The sequence below is a fragment of the Molossus molossus genome, unplaced genomic scaffold, assembly GCF_014108415.1.
Source record: "Molossus molossus isolate mMolMol1 unplaced genomic scaffold, mMolMol1.p scaffold_m16_p_22, whole genome shotgun sequence".
Lineage (NCBI taxonomy): Eukaryota > Metazoa > Chordata > Mammalia > Chiroptera > Molossidae > Molossus > Molossus molossus.
The window spans coordinates 11,254,166-11,273,299 of record NW_023425358.1 but is presented as its reverse complement, the minus strand read 5'-3'; the positions used below and the strand labels follow the sequence as shown (position 1 = coordinate 11,273,299).

The 19,134-nt window shown below is 48.6% G+C and overlaps 1 pseudogene; it reads left to right on the top strand.

Moving 5' to 3' along the window:
* The first annotated feature begins 5,830 nt into the window (after positions 1–5,830).
* The window catches only part of LOC118640328, a 33,999-nt pseudogene continuing 20,695 nt past the window's right edge, over positions 5,831–19,134 (top strand).

Genomic DNA, 19,134 nt, shown 5'->3' with positions numbered 1-19,134 from the left:
TCAGCTCAGGTCGCAGCCTCCCTCCGCCACGACCTGCTTTCGTGGGTGGGGAGTTGCGAGGGCGAGGGCTTGTTTTGGAACCAGCATCAACACCCTGTCTCTGAACACACTTCATTGCATTGTGGGTGGCCTCGGCACCCATTTTCTCAGGACCAGGTCTACCCTGGAAGGCAGCACCTGGGCCCTTCTTTGTCTTGGTCCCGACCCTTCTGCTTCTTACGTCTCATTTTTTTCAGCAAAGAAAGGAGCTGTACACGAGATCACATTTAACCTTAGGGACCCTCTTAGCTCTCCCTGATGCAGGTGTTTACATTTTGCAGAGCAAAAGAGTCCAGGCCAGGGCTGCAGGAGGTGGACGGTGACCATGAAGCCAGGAAGGCTAGAGCCAGAATGGGGTCTCACGGGGGATCTGGACAGGCCTTCGGAGTGCACCTGAGATTCCACCAGCCTGGCCCTGGGCAGACTGAGCTGGGCAGGGAGAGGAAGTGCGTAGCGAGGATGGTCTTACCAGCACACTCTGGGAGACCCTGCAGAAGGGGACGAGAGATGACCACTGACGCTGAGTGACCTCCATCTTCTGCCCGGGCTGCTGCTCAGCAAAAGTCGAGGGTCTGGTCATTGAAGTTCAAAGAGCTAGAGCCTCCATAAAGCCCCTCCAGCAGCTGTGTGACATTTAAACCTCCCCTCTGTGCCCTGCAGAGCAGGGATGGTCACCAGAGATTGCTGGAGGGGACGAAACGGTACACGAAGGTGCCTCCGCTTAGAGATGTTTTGCAAGTGACCTCCAGAAGCAGTGGGACCGAAAGTGTTTTCTTTAGAGCTGGGCTTCTCCCTTCCACACCTGGCTGGTGTCTGAGAGGAGGGAGAGAGAAAAATAGCGCCCCCATGAATGCCACCACTTATGGGAGGAAGGCACCGTGGGGCCTTGACAGTTCTCTACGAGCCCAGGCACTGTCCACGGGAGGCTGCTGGCAGAGAATGGCATCATGGGGTCAGGCCAGGGAGCAGGGAAGTGGATGTGGCAATGCCCCAGGGAGGCACCATTGGCCTTCCAAGCATCGGGACACTGCCTTTCCTGCTGAAAGGTTCCAGGGAAGCCGCCCACATTGGAACCTGGGTTCTGGCAAATAAGCAAAGGAAGATCGGTCCCGATTATTCCCCAGGGCTTCCATTCTTTCTGACGAGTTACCTTCCTGACAGCATTCATCAGTCAAACATTTTCTTTATTCCGTAGGTGGACAGATGGCCCCTGACAAGGTGAAGGCTGCAGTGTCTGACACGGGCGCAGTGCCGAGCGTTGTGTGTGTGAGTGTGTGCATGTGTGTGAATGTAGCTATCTAGCTTTCTTTTAAAAGTGCACGGAGCAAAGAAACAACACGCGTCGAAATAACCTTGACTTCTGAGAAGCCTTCTCATTCCTGCAGGGCAGCAGATTTGTTTTTTACGGGCTGTTTTGTCATTCAAGATAAAAGTCTTAGCAGTTTGGATTTCAGCCTTCCAGTTTGTCTTTTCTTTTCATCGTGTGTAATTTCCAATTGTGCTGACGGGGTCCTTCGGCCTGGAACTTGGCGAGTGCAGCTCAATGGTGCCCCCTGAAGGCCAACAGGGAGGAGTGCAGCAAAACAGGAAAAGGTCCTAACCAGGGACCCTCTGAGGAACGCCCGACTCCCAGCTCTGACACCAGCAAGCTGTTTGTGCACGTGCCCACGCAGTTGGCAAGAGACTGGGCTTTGGTATAAAACAGGCTTTGCCTGAATTCCAACACTGATGAGCTACTGAACCTCCCTGACTCAGTTTCCCTTTCTGTATAATATCTAATGCAAGGTAACAGTTTTTTTATTGCTTACTGTGTGGCAGGTTCTACTTTATATGCTTAACAGGTGTCAACCCATTTAATCCTCACAAAACCCCTCTGATTTATGTGCTATTATTATCCACTTTGTACAAAGGAGAAAACTGAGGCCCAGGTGAGTCAGAAACCTCCACAGCTGATAATTAGCAGAACCAGGTTTGAACTTTGGTGGTGTGGTCAGGAGCCTGGACTCAATCACACATCACACTACCTCCGATACTTACCCAACTGGCCACTGGAGAACATGGAAGAAATACGTCAACTGCCTAAATCTGAGCTTGGCGCAAAATTAATGCTCAATAAACAGTAGTTACTATTAGGTTCCCATTCTTGGTTGGCCACTTCCATGTGTGACCATACGCAAAACATTTTAACTTCTCTGTGCCTCGGTTTCCTCATCTGGAAAATGGGTCCAGGGAAATGCCCTCCCGGGCACTCTCTAGTATATACATTTTATGCTAATTTAAGAGTCTCGTTCAGGGAGAAGAGGGTCATTGGGGGGAAAGCGGGGGAGGGGGGCATGTGTAATACTTTCAACAATAAAGATAAAACATATTTTTTTATTTAAAAGAGTCTCATTAAATGTACTAGACAAAACAATCACTTCGCCTATCAGGACATTTCCTCACTGATGAATAGAAGTGGTTGGTGATCCCTAAGGATGCCTCGGGTTCAATGATATGTAAATCCTTTCTCTTGACCACGGAGAAAGACATGGAACATCATGGACTGCAGGCCTGAAAGCCAAGAGCCTTGGGGTCTCCCCCTGCTCTGCCCTCCCTGGGCTTCGTGGGATTTCTCGACGGGAAGGCTGGTTGGGAGTCCACAGGGTGGTCGGGAGGCTTGCGGGCGGAGGGTGGTCCAGAGGCCCTCGAGCACGCCTATCGTCCTGCAGAGCAGCGCTTGTGTTCTCGACCATACTCGACTGGCCACGACGTGAGAAGGAAGACCCACGTAGTGTCCAGTGGGGGCGCCAGTGAGCCGGGCTGAGCGCTGCTCCCCGCTCTTAGGTGGGAGAGAGACTCCAAAGTGACGTAGCCGTGACGTTACCTTCCGTGAGCGATCTGGCTCACTTCACTAAGCACGCCGTCTTCGGGCTTTTCACAGTGTCCCATATCACAGAATTTCCCTTTTCAGGCCAAGTAATATTCCACCGTGTGTTTTACCGCAGTTTCTTCGTTCGCTCATCCGCTGATGGACTTTGAGGTTGTTGGCACATCTTGGCAACGGTGACTAATGCTGCAACGAATGTGGGAGTGTGGCTATCTTTCCACGGTCCCGATGACAATCCTTTTGCCTGAATGCCCAGACATGGGGTCGCTGGATGCTATGGGGTTCCATTTGCAGAGTTTGAGGCACCCCAGATTGTTTTCTACAGAGGCTGCACCCCCACCAGTGGTGTACAGGGCCCCCTTTCTCCACATCCTTACCAACAATTGCTGTCTTTTGTCTTTTTGATAATAGCCATCTGACAAATGTGAGGTTCTAGCTTCTTGCGGGGAAAGAAAATATGAAAATGAAATGTCAAATTAATGGGTAAAGATGTCAGTAACTAGCATTTGGACAATTGACTTACCACATTTTTAAAAAATTATGTATAAATCAAAAAATTCAATGAACTCTTACTATAAATTCTTAGTATTTTTTGTTTACACTTAATTTTTTAATTTTTTTTTTTTTTTAGAGAGAGAGAAAGGAAAGGAGAGAGAGAAACACCGATTTATTGTTCCACTTACTTATGCATTCATTGGTTGATTCTTGTGTGTGCCCTGACCGGGGACAGAACCCACAACCTTGCTGTATTGAGGCACAGCTCTAACCAGCTGAGCTACCTGGCCAGGGCAATTCTTAGTATTCTTATTGTGGATATTAACCTGTGACAATAGGAGAAAAGTTCAGGGAAAACTTTCCAATTACATGTGTCACACTTTGTCATAAAGAGAAACCCTTTCCCTGCATACTTTATTTTAAAGGACAGGTGAGTTTAAGAGTGGGAGGGTGGAGGCAAGAAACAGTCTTCCATGGGGAAGGGGATCTTGAAACATTCCTTCCAGAGGGAGGCCAAATGGGGGGGGGGCATTTCTTTAGAGAAAGGAGAGGTGCTGAGTTCCCCTCAGTGTAGCAGTTAATGAGCATAAGCCGAACTGTCAAGGAAATCTGGTTCTTGTCTCTGGAAGATGCCTCTCAGCAGCTTCCCTTGGCTGCAGCCTTGGGAACTTGTGTTCTGCGCCTAGAGAGACCCCTTCTGCTCAAACGGCGGTGGTGCAATGCAGCCAGCTGCGGAGATCTCACAGGAGATGCTGGGAAACAGGCCGAGGCCCAAACCCACCCCTCAGGGCTGGGCAAGTCAGAGCAGTGCTCTGTCCCTTGTGTGCACACCCTGGGCCACTGCGCCATTTAGCCAGCTCTGTGCTGGGAGCCGGTGGGAGGGGCTCTGAGTTTCCTTGAGACACTCAGAGCCAGGGCCAGAGAGAGCTGGGCACACGTGACCACATGCGGGTGGGGGTCTTTGCCAGAGGGCATAGTCGGGCAGTGATGAGCCTAAGGAACACACAGGAGTTGTGTGAGGTAGTGAAGAAGATATTCCTCCAAACAGAACAGAGAAAGAGCTGGGGGCAGAGAGCAGAGTGTGCAAAGCCGCAGAGGCCTGGGGGCGGGAGGCCTGGCGCAGTGGGTGCTGGGAGTCTTCTGGGGATGGGCATGCAGTGGGAAGGGTGGGAGCCAAGGCTGGAAAGGAAGGGTGAGGGGGGTATGGAAAGGCCCCGTGTACCTCACTGAGGGTTAGCAATTTGTCCTACGGGTAACCAAGTCCTCTTTGATTTTTAGAGGATGATGACAATTTAGAGAAACTAAAACTTCTCCAGGGTACACGCCTGACCTGGGGTTGGAGCGGTACAGAGACGAAGGGTGAGTTGGGGAACAAGGGGACAGCCTTTGAGAGGCGGCACACCTGTGTACCTGCAAACCCGGTGGGCAGGAAACAAATGTTGGCATTCTCCTGTCTCCTGCCTGCTCTCCCATCCACTTAGCAAATGATCGTTGGGTGCTTATGATGGGTTCTGCTAGGCAGGTGAGTTGCATAGTAAGCATGACACATGTTGGTCTGTGTGTGTTACTAAGCGGGGTGGGAGTGAGTATGGAGAGGAGTGAGAAGAAATTACCAGGCCCTGGCCGCTGTGGCTCTGTGGGTAGAGCGTTTGCCTGCACACCTGAGGGCCATGGGTTTAATTCCAAGGCATGTACCTGGGTTGCATGTTCAGTCCCCAGCACTGGTTGGGGCATGTGCAGGAGGCAACAAATCAATGTGTCTCTCTCACATTGATGTTCTTCTCTCCCAACCCCCAGTTCCCACTCCATCCCTTCCACTGTATTTAAAAGTCAATGAAAAAACTATACTTGAATGAGGATAAGAAAGAAATGACCAGAGTCCCATTCTAACTAGTCTCCTTGCCTCTAACTCCATTCCCCCCACAACCACCACCCACCCACCCACCCCAAAAGCCTGCTTTTCTTGGTGACCTCCAGCGAGGCATCTGAGTTACGCTGTCAGCCCCTCCCAGCAGCACTGAGTCCTGGGAAACACACAGAAATGAGAACAAATGAAACCTACTCGGAATTCCAGCTTCCATTTACTGACTGATGAAATTCTCAAGCCTCAGTTCACATCTGACAAATAACAGCCCCTTCGGTGCTCTTGGCTAGATTAGCATCCACTGGGGCAAGACACAGTTCGGGCTGGGGCGAGGAATACATGTCCGGAGAAGGAAGGGGACAGCTGGGGACGTGAGCATGCAAAGAGGAAGCGAAATGTGATGGTCGCTGGGAGTGGGCATATACTTGTGAGGAGGAGGGAATTTCATACGTTTATAAGCTGAGGGGAGCAAGCAACAGAGAGAGCAAGGTTAAGACACAGGAGGGGAGGGTGACTCTGGGACGGCACAGATGGAGGCAGGGCCATGGGTCAGGCGGGGAGGAAGGATGGCCCTGCTGCCCGAGCACAGCACCTCCCGGCTCCCCCTGAGCCGTGGGGACCAGGCAGCGGAGGAGAAGCAAGGTGGGGAAGCACGTCAGGAGCCAGTGCGCACACGGAAGGACCAGCCCTGATTGTCTCACTTTTCTTCTACAAAATGGCAATGGGACAGCTGGGAGAATCGGGGACAAGCCGTTCAAGGAAGCTTGAGTGAGGGGGCAGATGGTTGGAACCAGGCAGTGAGGGTCCTGGAAGAAGGAGCTGAGCAAAAACAAGTGGAAGACCTGAGGGGAGGCTCTGAGCTCCAGCTGCGTCGGGACACTGGAATGTTATTTGTGAAATTACAGGGGGCTTTTAACGCCAAAGAAAATGGGAAAGGATGCTGAAAAGTTGGACCAAGGATTCCTGGGGCTATGGTGCAAGCCTTGGGGAGACGGGCCTGTGAGGCAGAGAAGCAGGAGGTTGAGGGGCAAGAAAGAAAGGAAATTGGCAGTGGGGTGGGGGAAGGGGTGCCTTCTCTCCACCACCCAGTGTCACAGGGCTACACAGCATGGTTGAATGTCACTGACCTCAAATACCTTGAGCTTTGATCCAAATTATTTTTGAGTCAAAACTGACCTAGGATCCAGGACGGAATCAGGCCTGGTCTCGGGAAAGAAAAGGAAAAAATAAAATGCTGTCTCAGCTGCCTCTGCTCCCCCTGTAATGTCCTCCGTTTTCCATGGGCTCTGTCTCCTAGAATCTGTCTCAGATGAGCTGTCTCCTAGTTGGGAGCGGCAGTGAGGGGCCAGGGCAGGGACTGGGCAAGCCAGGCGCCCCGGGTGCAGAACACAAGAGCACTCCCTCTCGGTGGGGTCCTCGCTGCCTGCCCCCCTGCAGGAATGACCCCCCACTCCACGGTGCAGAAGGAATGGAACCAACAGGCTGCCCAATCTGGGAACTTGCAGACAACACAGGCAGTATTTTAGAAACAGACATGAAAGACCACTGAACAGACCCTGTGGACAGAATCAGCATGGGACAAATACACCTGCTTTGGCCTGGAAAGGAGTCGTGATTCAGCCGCCGCGTTGTCTTCCCTGACCATAAACGGTGCGCGCTGTGAGAACCTGCACCACCACCATCTTGGGCTCTAGAATGTTCTCCTAGCCCCAATGACAAGCTTCTGTGGACACCTCCCACGTGCCAGACATAATGCATTTAGGGCCCTTAGTTTCTGAGGTTTTAATTTGGCAAGTCAACCCTGGGGAACCTTTGTAGGACTACAGGGGAGCGGCTCTGGCCTCATCGGCAGTGGGAGCGCCGCCTGCCGGCCACATACTGAGCCTGCAGCGTCCAGTCCTCCAGCCAACCACGTGAAAAGTCGGTCCTTCAGAAAGGCCCTGAAGCCTTGTCTAGGCAGCCTCCCCTTCCTTTTCCTCCTTCCCACCTGCCCTGAGTGTCTCCTTGACCTTCCTGTCCATCTGTAATGCCACAGGCATCTTGAAAACCTCACTCTGGAAGTGCCAAAAGCAACAGGAGCCGCGGACCAGAAATACCTTTGCTTCTTCCCCTTCCCTTCCCTGTGCACTTTTCCCATCACCTCCAGCCTTAACAGGGGCTTTGCAGAGGACCACCCCCCGAGGAAGCAGGGCCGCGTGCAGACTCAGGAACACAGAGCGCTTGAGTCATCTTCCCACACTCTGCCGCCCACGAAAGCTCCTCAGAGTTCTCCCGTAAAACGCCTATGGTGTCTCTGTTTGACCAAGCGATCCCACTTCTAGGAATATATCCGAAGAAGCCCAAAACACCAATCAGAAAGAATATATGCTCCTGTATCTTCATAGCAGCACTATTTACAATAGCTAGGTTCTGGAAACAGCCCAAGTGACCATCAGTAGCAGAGTGGATAAAAAAGCTGTGGTATATTTACACAATGGAATACTACACAGCTATAAAAAAGAAGGATTTCTTACCCTTTGCAACATCACAGATGGACCTGGAGAGTTTTATGCTGAGTGAAATAAGCCAGTCAGAGAAAGACAAATACCATATGATCTCATTTATAAATAGAATCTAATGAACTGACGAACAGAATAGGTCCCGAGGCATGGAACAGCATGACAGATCTCAGGGGGGAGTGGGGAGACGGGGAGGAGATTAACCAAAGAACTTATATACATATATGCATTGCCCATGGATATAGACAATAGTGTGTTGAAGGCCTGGGGTGGGCCAAGGGCTAGGGGGAGGAAAATAAAGGGGGGGAAAATTGAGAGACATCTGTAATTCTGTCAAAAATAAAATAACAAAGTCAAATTTATAAAAAAGTTTACAGTGCCTTAAGGGAAACAGAACCACTAAGCATGACAGAGGAATCTGGGTGTCCACTGCAGCACCCCTCCCCCAGCGCTGGCCACTGGGCAGGGAGAATCTTTCCACTTTCTCTTCTTCTCTCCTGTAAAAGGGCGAATCCAGAGGAGGCGAAGACTGTGCAGCCAGGCCACCGAGAAGGCAGGCGCATTCCACCACTGTCAAAAGCCACACAGGAAAATCCAAGAAAAATAAAACCTGAATGATTGGATTTGGGGTTTCATTCCCACGAAGACTAGGCGTTGCCTATCTGTCACATGCACTGTGTGATGGCTGTCACAAGCTGCAGTCAGACGGCCTCAACAAGCTCTGGAGTCTCTCAGGGTACCCAGCTTAAAGGAACATTTTCTGTAAGAAAACTATGAGCATCAGTCGATCTGATTTCTGTACAATGGACGTGTTTACTAAGATGCCACCTCTGCTCTTGCTTTAACCTCTCAGCAGCTCGGCCGCCTAAGACAGTGACCGACCTGGCGTGGCACCCAGAGCCTTCTCCTGCCGCCTCTCCCTCCACTGCCTCACACAAGCTGACCCGGCCCAGTGAGCTGCTTTCCCTTCCCCCACGGAGTCCCCCTGGAAAACCTTTTGCACTAGAACTTGTTCACCTTCAAGTTCTAGTTCAAATGTTCTGGGGTGTGTCCCCAGCTCTCATAACACTTTTTTTAAAAATCTTCATCGAAGAATGTATCTTTTCATTGATGTTAGAGAGAGAGGAAGGGAAAGAGAAAAACATCGATGTGAGAGAGAAACATCAGTCTGTTGCCTCCCGTATGTGCCCCGACCAGGGATAGAACGTGCAGCCCTTTGGTGTATGAGACAAAGCTTCAACCAACTGAGCCACCCTGCCAGGGCTCATTATACTTTTTAACTGTACAGCAGGGTGACCTGTTTGCTTTGCCCCTCCCGCTCCCCTGAGCTCCTCGTGGGCAGTGTTCATCCTTGAATGCCCAGGATGTAGAAACGGCTCCGCCTGGCTGGGGTAGATAGTCACCATTCTTGCTCCATGAACAGCTGAGTGTGCGAAGAGTTTGGGAGAGAGGGAGTAGAGAGAGAGAGAGCGACAGGGAAAGAGGGGCTGCTTCCATCTCCAGATGCTCAAAGTGCATGCCAACAGGAACCCTCTTCCGTGCCACACGCCTGTGTTCCTCGGGTATAACCCCGTTCTCCAGATGCATTAGCTCCCCTGAAAATCGCGTTTGGGCCTCATGCCTCCAGGGGCCAGGGCTCATCCATACAGTGGTGTCAGAGACCAGTATTTACGTCCTCTCGCTTCCTGTCTGAGACGCCAGCAGTCTTCGTGCCTTAACCCCAACGTGCAGGGTGTGAACTGTCCATTCCTCTGCCGGGGGAATGTTTGGGGGCAGGAGGGAGACTTCGGAGCTTTCTGATCCCCTGCAGATTTTCTGCTGCTTGTATTGCTTGCAACACAGCCACTGCGGTGTACAAAGCCGACATGGGCCCTGAGGGGCCCTGCCTCCCAGGGCCTGGCCCTCAAGGTCTCTGGAACCTCGTTCGGAACCTGCGGAGGAAGTCCGAGGGTTTGGAGTGAGTGGGGAACGGCGCAAGGAGATAGGAAAAAGAAGGAAGAAGAAAAAAAAAAGAAGGAAGGAAGGAAGCAGGGAAAGAAAGGGAGGAAAAGCGGCTCCTTCGGGGGCGTTCGGTGCAGTTTGACTCTCCTGTGAACATGCACGTCCTCACGGGGCTGTCGGGTCTGACGGAAGCAGGGGGCTTGTCCGGCGGGGGAAGGAGTGTGTCCGCAGATAAATCGTGCTCTGTAAGCCCAGACATGGTGCTCGGCTGGGCACCAGCTAAGACAAACAGGACAGCAAAGGATCCTCCAAGCACCGTGCGGGACCTCCTGAGCGGGGACCCCGAGGCGATGGTCTTGGCAGCTGCCACTGTTGCTGCCACAAAGAGGGGTGCAGAGACCACTATCTAGATGTCTAAGCAGCACCCCATTGTCTTTTCCTTAAGTGCCTAATGTTCCGAGCAAACACACCTGCCACCGTTATAACCTGAATGAATGAACGAACATTGATTTCTCACTTTCCTCGATGGGCATAAAGAGTCTCTATCACAGTTTCAACGTCACCTTTTTTAGGAAAACATTTCTGACTACCCAAGACCAGGGAAGGGACCCCTCCCACATGCTCCCATGGCTTCCAGGATCATGTTATGAAATAAACCCTCCTATAACCACCTGACAACTTCCCTGAATCCCTGACTACACCCCAAATCAGGCAGAGGTGAGGTCTGGCTTACTCTGACGTCCACAGCTACGCACGCCCCTGACACACGATGGACGCGCATTTACTCTCAGTCACCCCGGCCCAAGGTACGTATTCCATTAATATTTGTGGAATTGAATAAAATACTGGCTCTGCTTCATAATAAAAGTGATCACGGCCGTGTTTTTCCTTCCCCATTTCACCAGCTCATTCTGTTAAAATTATTTCATTCTTGGGCACGATTGAAATTTCCCTTCCAGTCTATGTGGTCTGTACTTTGGTTTAAGTGTGCGATTTATCACTTGCTATCCGTTTCCAGACAGGACCCTAGGAACCCATTTGGTTTCTGTTTAGATTCACTGGTTGTTGGGTTGTTTGGCTACGTTCTGATGTCCACTGCTGCAGGAGGAAGTGGGGTGCCGGTCTCGGCGCTTCTCCTTTGCCTGTGATGTGCTCTTTGCGTCTGCACGTTCCAGCGATGTCTTTGCAAGAAGTGCCCACCAGCACCCAGTACTGAAGACTTGCTAAGTGCTGGGCACCGCTCTAAACACCTTCCATAGAGGAACTCGGTTAATCCTCACAATGACATGTTGAGGCAAATAGAATCGTCGTTTCCATTTTACAGGTGAGCAAACCGAGGTTCAGAGGTCAAGTCCATGGCCTAGATTCAAACAGCCTTTAAGTGAGGAAGCTGGGCCTCCGCACACGTGGCCCGGCCCGGAAGCTGTGCTGCTCACACGCGCACTTTGTCGAGGAAACTCGACTGCGCCTTGGTGCCCAGTGAACTGTGCAGACTTAGGTCCTCCTGCAGCTCGGGAGTAGTTCTTCCCTACTAGACGGGGTTTTTTTACATTGACTCTCTTATTTATGTCCTTTTTCTTTCTTTCTTTTCTTTGTTCTTTTCTTTTTTGTAGATTCGATGCATCACTTTCTTTAGGAAGTCTTCCTTGATCTTCTGAGATGAGTTCAATCATTGCCCCCTTCACTCTCTCCTCGTTCCATGAACTTACCTCATTTTCAGGTCTCAGCCCATAACATTTCTTGTTACTTGTCTATCTCCACCCAGCGACCACCAGCTGCTTAAGGGCAGAGGATGTGTCCTGTGCACGGTTGCATCCCCAGCGCCCATTTTCATGCCTGACACAGGGCAGGTCTCAGTACATATCAGCTAATACGAAATGAACGGAATAACTAACCACTGATTTCCAAATGCACAATGTGCTACTGGCGAGGCCTCCAAGCCCTCCCCTTCTGTCGGCCCACCCGGGGCCTTTCTGTCAGGGCCAGGAGTCTGTGCAGTGTCCGGTGGGCACCCATCTGTCTTATGGGGTCACACCCCAAAGTCTCAACCGGCCGGTACCCTCTCCTCTAACTTCTTTCTACATTATTAGACTCTGGAGTACTAGTTTTTAAGCACATTTGAAACCCACTACTAGAAGGAAAGGAGTCGTCTAGAAGATGAAGGAGATCCCAGACCCCCTGAGAGAGGAGAGATCGTGCAGGCCACGAGGTGAGGGTCCAGGACTGTGAGAGCCCTTCAGGATTCAGCGAAAAGGAACATTTATTCCGGCTGCAGGCTGCACGACCCTCAGAGCAGCAGGCTGACTCTCGCCATTCCCTTCCCCTTCCCAAAGCCTCTCACCTGCGTTCATTAAGGTTTGTTTCTATGGCACCGCCCCTTAAATATTAAAACAGGTAAGAAATGGTATCTGGCCTCCACTGAAGTCCTCCAATTAAGACTCCGCCAACCTCCCATTGAGCATTCTTATTAGGTTGAAAAACACAGTAATGCACAATATCAAAACCGAAGACGACTGACACCCTGAGAGGGCTCACGCCTGACTACGGTCCTAGCAGGACTCGGTGACCAAAGCAGTCGGGGCTTCGGGGCTGCCGGTGGCGCGGGTCGGGAGCCAGGCGGCTCTCCCAGCCACACCTTTCCCCGCCCCTCTCCCACACTGGCATCCGTGCCTGCTTCCCCCACGACAGACTGCAGATCCCGGGATAAAACTGGACCCAACTTGGGTGCAGGGGACCCCAGCGGCGCATTGATTGCTTCCTGCGAGGCGTGGCGTGGGAAGGAGAGCTCAGGAAAGGGGTGTGGACCGAAAGAAGCCAGGAGAGGTCCGTGGCCACAGAGCTGGGCGCGCAGGTTTTCCTGTGGCCTCCATGCTCAGCTTGGTGGAGCAGAGTCGCTGCAGAGAGCAGACGATGCTCTCATGCCAACCCAGCAACGCGATGAAGAACTGCCCGACACCGGGAGGGTAGCTAAGGCCGGACTGATGGAGAAAATGCATCAAAAAGCACCTTGACTCTTGACTTCAGATTATTAAAGAAATGTAGATTAAATATATATTTTTTGGTGGTCAAGGTAACCAATGGCACAGTTAAAAGCACTGTGCGTTCCTTCTAAGCCGTTGCTTTCTGAGGACTTTCTCTCCTGCAGGACAGGATCATCCACAGTCAACTTCTCCTCCTTCCCACCTAGACCTCCCCTCCCCAACAATTAAGGACGTTCAAGTCTCTGCAATCCTGAAAATATATTTGTATATATGACCAACCCTACGACTCCTTCTAATCAGGCGGCTGTCAGATTTGGTTGTGCGTTAGACCCCCCGGGAGCTTTGTCAACTCTGAGCTTGGGCCCGACTCCCGGAGAGTCCATTGAATTGGTGTGGAGCGCAGCCTCCGCACTGGGATTTCGTAAGCCGTTCACATAATTCCAGTGTAAGGACAAGGTGCAGCGCTGTGTTAGAACTAATTCTCTGCTCCCTTCTCAGCAAATTCCTGGAAGTTTTTCATAGAACCTGCCGCCATTCCCTTTCCTCTGACCTCTCCTAAACCACAGCAACTAGGTCTCTGCCCCATCACTTTTCTGAAATAGTTCTTGCCAAGGTGGTCCAAGGCCCGGACGCTGCTGAACGTGATGGACACTTTCAGGCCCCGCCCCGCTGAGCTCCACCGCTCTGGACACTTGTCATGACGCCGCGTTGCTTCTCTCCGGCCTCTCTGCTGCCCTGGCAAGTACTTCAGAGGGTCGCCCACCAACCCAGCCGTGAAAGGCTGCTGCTCCTGAGTCTCATTCGAATTCTCCTGGAAGGTCAGTCTCCTTCCTGCCCACGACTGTAGTTGCCACCTGTCTTGGGTGATTGCCAGGGGTGTTCCTCTAGCCTAGACCTTTCCTGTGGTCTGCAGGCCCACACAGCCCGCTCCATGTGACCTGTCCCATCTCCTCATCCTCTCCCAGACCACACTGAATGTGGGCACCTCTCTCTAGCCCCGCTCTCCGCCCGTGTGCACAAAGCCAGAAACAAGACGTCCGCCTCGCCGTCCACATTGCACCTGTGACCAGGCTCTGTTCACGGTGCTTCCTCAACTCCTCTCATCCACTTCTCCTTCTGCTCCAAACCACCCACCCAAACCAGAGGCCCATGTCTGGGTAGCGGCTGCAGCTGGTGTCCTCCCTCCCATCCTTGTCCCAAGTGAGCCCTATAAGCCACAGGTCTCTGCCACCAGCCCCACAGAACACTTCGATGGCTTCCCATTTGTCTCAAGAGCAAAAAGACAAAAATTATTTTAAAGAGAAAAGAGAAGGTCCTTCCTGGTCTGGTCCTTGCCCTTCCATTGACTTCACGCCCAGCTCTCTCTCAGCCTCACCCCTCCCTGTATCCCAGCTGTGGCTCACCTCCAGTTTCTCAAATGTGCTGAGCGCCCCCCACATGTGGCCTTTACCCAGTCTTCTTCCACTGCGAAGAAGGTTCTCCCCTACCCCACACCCCCTTCCTCATCCAGCTATCTTTGCCTAATGCACTCAAGGATCATTTCTGCGTGGAACTTTCCCTTCACTGACACCCCATCCCTCCTGTCTATCCGCAGGTCTATATGTATTCTGCACCATTCTAATGCACGCACATCATTTCCTTTCACATACACATGGTGTGTAATGCATTTCTTTGTGGATTTCTGATTGATGCCTGCTTTCTGTGCTCGGCTGAGCCCCACAGGGCAGGGACTAGTGTCGATTTCTGCTCACTGGCCCAGAACCCATCATGGACGTGTAGTACATGCTTAATAAATGTCTGTTTAATGAAAACGAAATCTAAAAACTATTTCATGTAACACAAGTGATTAGAAATTAAATTGTGAGAAATTACAAAGGAATCTACAAAACATAAACCTAAATAATGTTAAGTTCAATCTCAGCAGGTTTGAAAATAAATATAGTTTCAACATGCTATTTAAAAAAAAACTTTTTTGTTGTTTTTTTACTCATAGATATATATTTTTTTCAATTTGGAGAAAGTTATTTTACTTGTTTTATAGTCCAATTTTCATTAATTTATTTTTGTTACAGATGTTTCTCCTTTCTCCCTCCTATACACCCTCCTCCCCAACCACCCCCCCCTTAAAAATTTTGTTTTAATGATTGCATAGAGACATGTAAATTTTCATATAATGTTCAGGGGGGAAATCAGGATATAAAGTTTTGTATAATAAAATGTTAATTTCTATTTTCTCTTCAAAGGAATCCCCAACTGTTCATAGCAATTATTCTGAGTAGTATAATTATGAATGGTTTTTGTTTTCTTCTTTATATTTCTCAGAATTTTCTAAGTTATTTGTAAGAAAAATGTATTACTGAGAAAAAACATTGTCAGTCAGTTACGCTTTCTGTTACAAATTAAAGAAAACCAATCTCAAAGTGGCTTAAATAATAACAGGAATTTATGGCTAATGTAACTGAGAACATTTGGTTATGGTTTAATCAGGGTCTTGGCTTTACTTCCTGCAAATATCTTGTGTTCGATCTATTTCTGTGTTTAGCTTCAGTCCCAGACTGACTTCCCTCATGATGGCAAAGTGGCTGCAGACGCTCTGGGCTTCTCGTCCTTATACCTTACCATACAGAAGGAGGGAAAGCATCAGGATGCCACTCTGATTGGATCACCTTAGAACAAAGCCTACTTCTGAACCAATCACTGGCTACCAGTTCATTTCTCCATAGCTAGAGCTGGAGGTCCAGTCACATCCCCTAGAACCATGTGGATCAGAAAATTAGGAAATAGTTACAAAGGGAATAGATGTTTGACAGATGTGTCTGCTATAAAGATTTTAAAATAAAATGCTTGTTTACCTAAACGAAAATACTAAAAAGCACTATGATGCAGTGAAGGGCATTGGTACAAGACGAGACACCCCATTTCCCCACTCCTTTTCAACATCACACTGGATACAGTACTAACACGGCGAGGAAAGAAAGGGTACACCACCTGGGAAGGAAGACGCAAAATTATTTGTTCACAAGTAGCATGATTGTAGAGAATCCAAAAAATTTAAGAAAAAACTTCTGGAACTAATAAGAGATATAGCAAAGTTGCAGTATACAAGGTTTATACAAAAGTCAATTGCTTTCCTATAAACTAAAAACAAACAGATAGAATTTGAAATTGAAAACAATACTATTTACAGTAGCACCAAAACACAGAAATACTTGGGTATAAATCTAACAAACAAAAAAAGATCAATATGAGTGAAACTCTGATGAAAATAATCAAAAGAACTAAATAAAGGGAGAGATATTCATGAGTAGGAAGACGTAATATTGTTAAGACGCCAGTCCTTCCTGACTTGATCTGTAGATTCAATGTAATGCCAATCAATATCTCAGCAAAGTTATTTTATGAATAGCAACAAACTGATTCTAAAATTTATAGAGAGAGGTAAAATACCCAGAAGAGAAGGAGAAAAACACTTGAGATCTGACACTACCTGACTTCAAGGCTTACTATAAAATCACAGTAATCAAGACAGTGTGGTATTGGCAAAAGAACAGACATATAGATTGATGGAACAGAACAAGGAGCCCAGAAATAGACCCACATGAGTATAGTCAACCGATCATTGCTAAGGAGCAAAAGCAACACAATAGAGAAAAGATAACTTTTTCAGCAAATTGTGTGGAACAACAGGACATCCACATGCAAATCATGAATCTAAATACAGACCTTATACACGGCACAAAAATTAACTCAAAATGGATCATTTACCTCAACGTAAACTGCAAACCTATGAAACCTTAGAAGAGCGATTTTCAACTGGTGTGCCACGGTGCACTAGTATGTCACAAGAATTTTTAAAACATGCAATACCTGACTACTTAGTCAGGGGCACTGACCTCTTTTCCTTAGATTGTCAAATAATAAACATGACAACAGCTAACACAACAATAGCCATTCAGTGTGAATGAATCAAAATTATACTTTTTTTTTTTTCAGATTGGAAAAAAATGTAACATGTTTTTGGTGTGCTGCAGAGTTTCAGTAATGACTTTATGTGTGCCACGAGATGAAAAGGCTGAAAATTGCTCTCCTAGAAGGTGACATAGAAGAGAACCTAGATAATCTGGGGTATGGTGATGCCTTTTTATTTTATTTATCTTATTTTATTTTTCTTTATTGATTTTAGAGAGAGAGAAAGGGAAGAGAGAGAGATGGAAACATCGATGAAAGAGAACATCGCCTGGCCGCCTCCTGCATGCCCCCCACTGGGGATTTGGCCCACAACCTGGGCATGTGCCCTGACCGGGAATCGAACCTGGACCTCTTAGTACATGGGTCGATGGTCAACCACTGAGCCACACCAGCCAGGTGGTGGTGATGATGCCTTTTTAAATACAATACCAAAGGCACAATCCATGAAAGAAAAAATTGATAAGCTGAGCTTTACTAAAATTAGAAAATTCTGCTCTGTGAAAGACAATATCAAGAGAATTTCCGAAGACAAGCCATAGAAATGATACAGGCAGGCCAGGGTTACAGAGACCCGAAAATCCACAACTCACTGTGGATTCTTGGCTTCACATAGGAAAAAACTCAAACACAAGCAAGCATGGAGTTTAAAGCGAACTCGAGCTTATTATAAAACAGTGAGACAGAGGTTGGCTACCCCACAGACAGAATAGTTTCTCCCTGGTGGGATTTCCTTCTTGTACTGAGGCTCATTTCATTGAGGGCTAGGGCATTCACTAAGGGGGAGAAATATCTGGGATTTTTCTGGGAAAGTGTGGATGTCTCAGAAGAGTCGTGTTGCACCTCATATGGGCTTCGATACATCATGGCAGCCCTGACTGTGTTGTTTAGTATGGTAATGTATGACCCATCACTTATACAGTACCAAGAACAAACCCTTCGGGAATTATAGGCTTTGAGTAATTATGATGTGTCAATAAGCGTGCATCCTGGTGAATGATGTTGATAATAGGGGAGACTACGCACGCCGGAGCAGGAGGTATGTGGAACATGGCTGTCCCTTTTCTCAATTTTATTATAAGCCTTAAACTTCTCTTTAAAAAAAAATAATGTCTATAAAAAGTGGGCGGAAAGGGTATTGGGACCAAAATTCAGGAGACCTGAGTTCAACTTTTGTTGCTGCCTTTGAGTAGGTGTAAGATATTGGACAGTTCTCAGGGTCATTCTGCATGTTCCCTGCTCTGTGACAGCTCCTTCAGAGATTTTTCTCCACCACCAAGGAAGGAAGAAGGGTAATACGGAGGCAGATAGAAGATGTCTTTTTTGGTGGCAGGAAGTTAAAGAGGTTCCCCCTGCTGGCTTCTCTTTATTCAGGGACCAGGATTGCTGGGGGGCCCGCGGTGCAGGGGGAGAACCGAAAGTGTGCGCAGAGCGGAGAAGATTTAAAATAGTTGTTGCAGAAGTGGAAGAGGGACAGTAAGATTAGCCTCACACACTGGCAACTCAATACATATTTTCTGAATAAAGAAAGAAAGAATAGCTTTGAATTTTTTAAAAGCTGCATCATAAAAGGTTACGATCAAAACAAAATGAGCTCTAAGTGTGAGATGCATAACACAAATATAAAATAAGATTATGATGAAAGTCAGTGGTTAATAAAATGATTTACTTACCAGCTATTTGCTTTGGATTTTCGAAACTGCAGATGCTTAATTTCAGTGAGCCCACTTTATAGCACTAACCGTAAGTATTGTCACATGGATCACCTCTATTCCTGATGGCTGGGTAGCATGGTCATCGACCCTGACATCATCGGGGCTAAGCAGTTGTTAAATTTCACCCAACCTGGGAAAGATAAGAGAATTTATTATTAAAAAAATAATTAAAATAAAAAAGCTGGCATTTTCCTGGAGTCAACAGAGGGGAGTGTAAGAAAATGACATGGCAATAGAATAGTCAATGAAGGGTAGGCTCTGTAGGTGACCTAGAGGAGGGCGCTCTGCACTGGATGTGGGCACAATTGTCGCTAAAGTCCTCTTTCGTACCCGACAGCAAGCAGGGCAGGACTGTATGAAGTGCATTAGGCTTTTCTTCAAAGGTTCCAAGAGCGTATCCTCTCTGCCCGCCCCCCACACCCCCACTTCCATCCCAATAAAAATTTTGCCAGGCATCCCAGGGAAATTAACCTCAGTGGAAAAAAATAAATTCTTACCTCTCATCTCAACTCTCAACAAGAATGCCATCGCTGTTTCTTGTGAGCTCTGCAGTCTTGTTTGACAATATAATGAGGTCTGGCTAAACAGATGAAAAATGCCTTAACCTGAGTGTTTATCTCAGCCCTGCCAAAGCTCTCAGCCCCCCAGGCACTCCCATCTCTGCAAAGAGGGTCAAGAACCTTCGCTGCAGCCCATGGCTCTGAGCTGGAGTCTTGCTGCACTGCAAGCCACTTTTGCAAGAGCAGAAGGCAGGAGTTTCTGTCAGTTT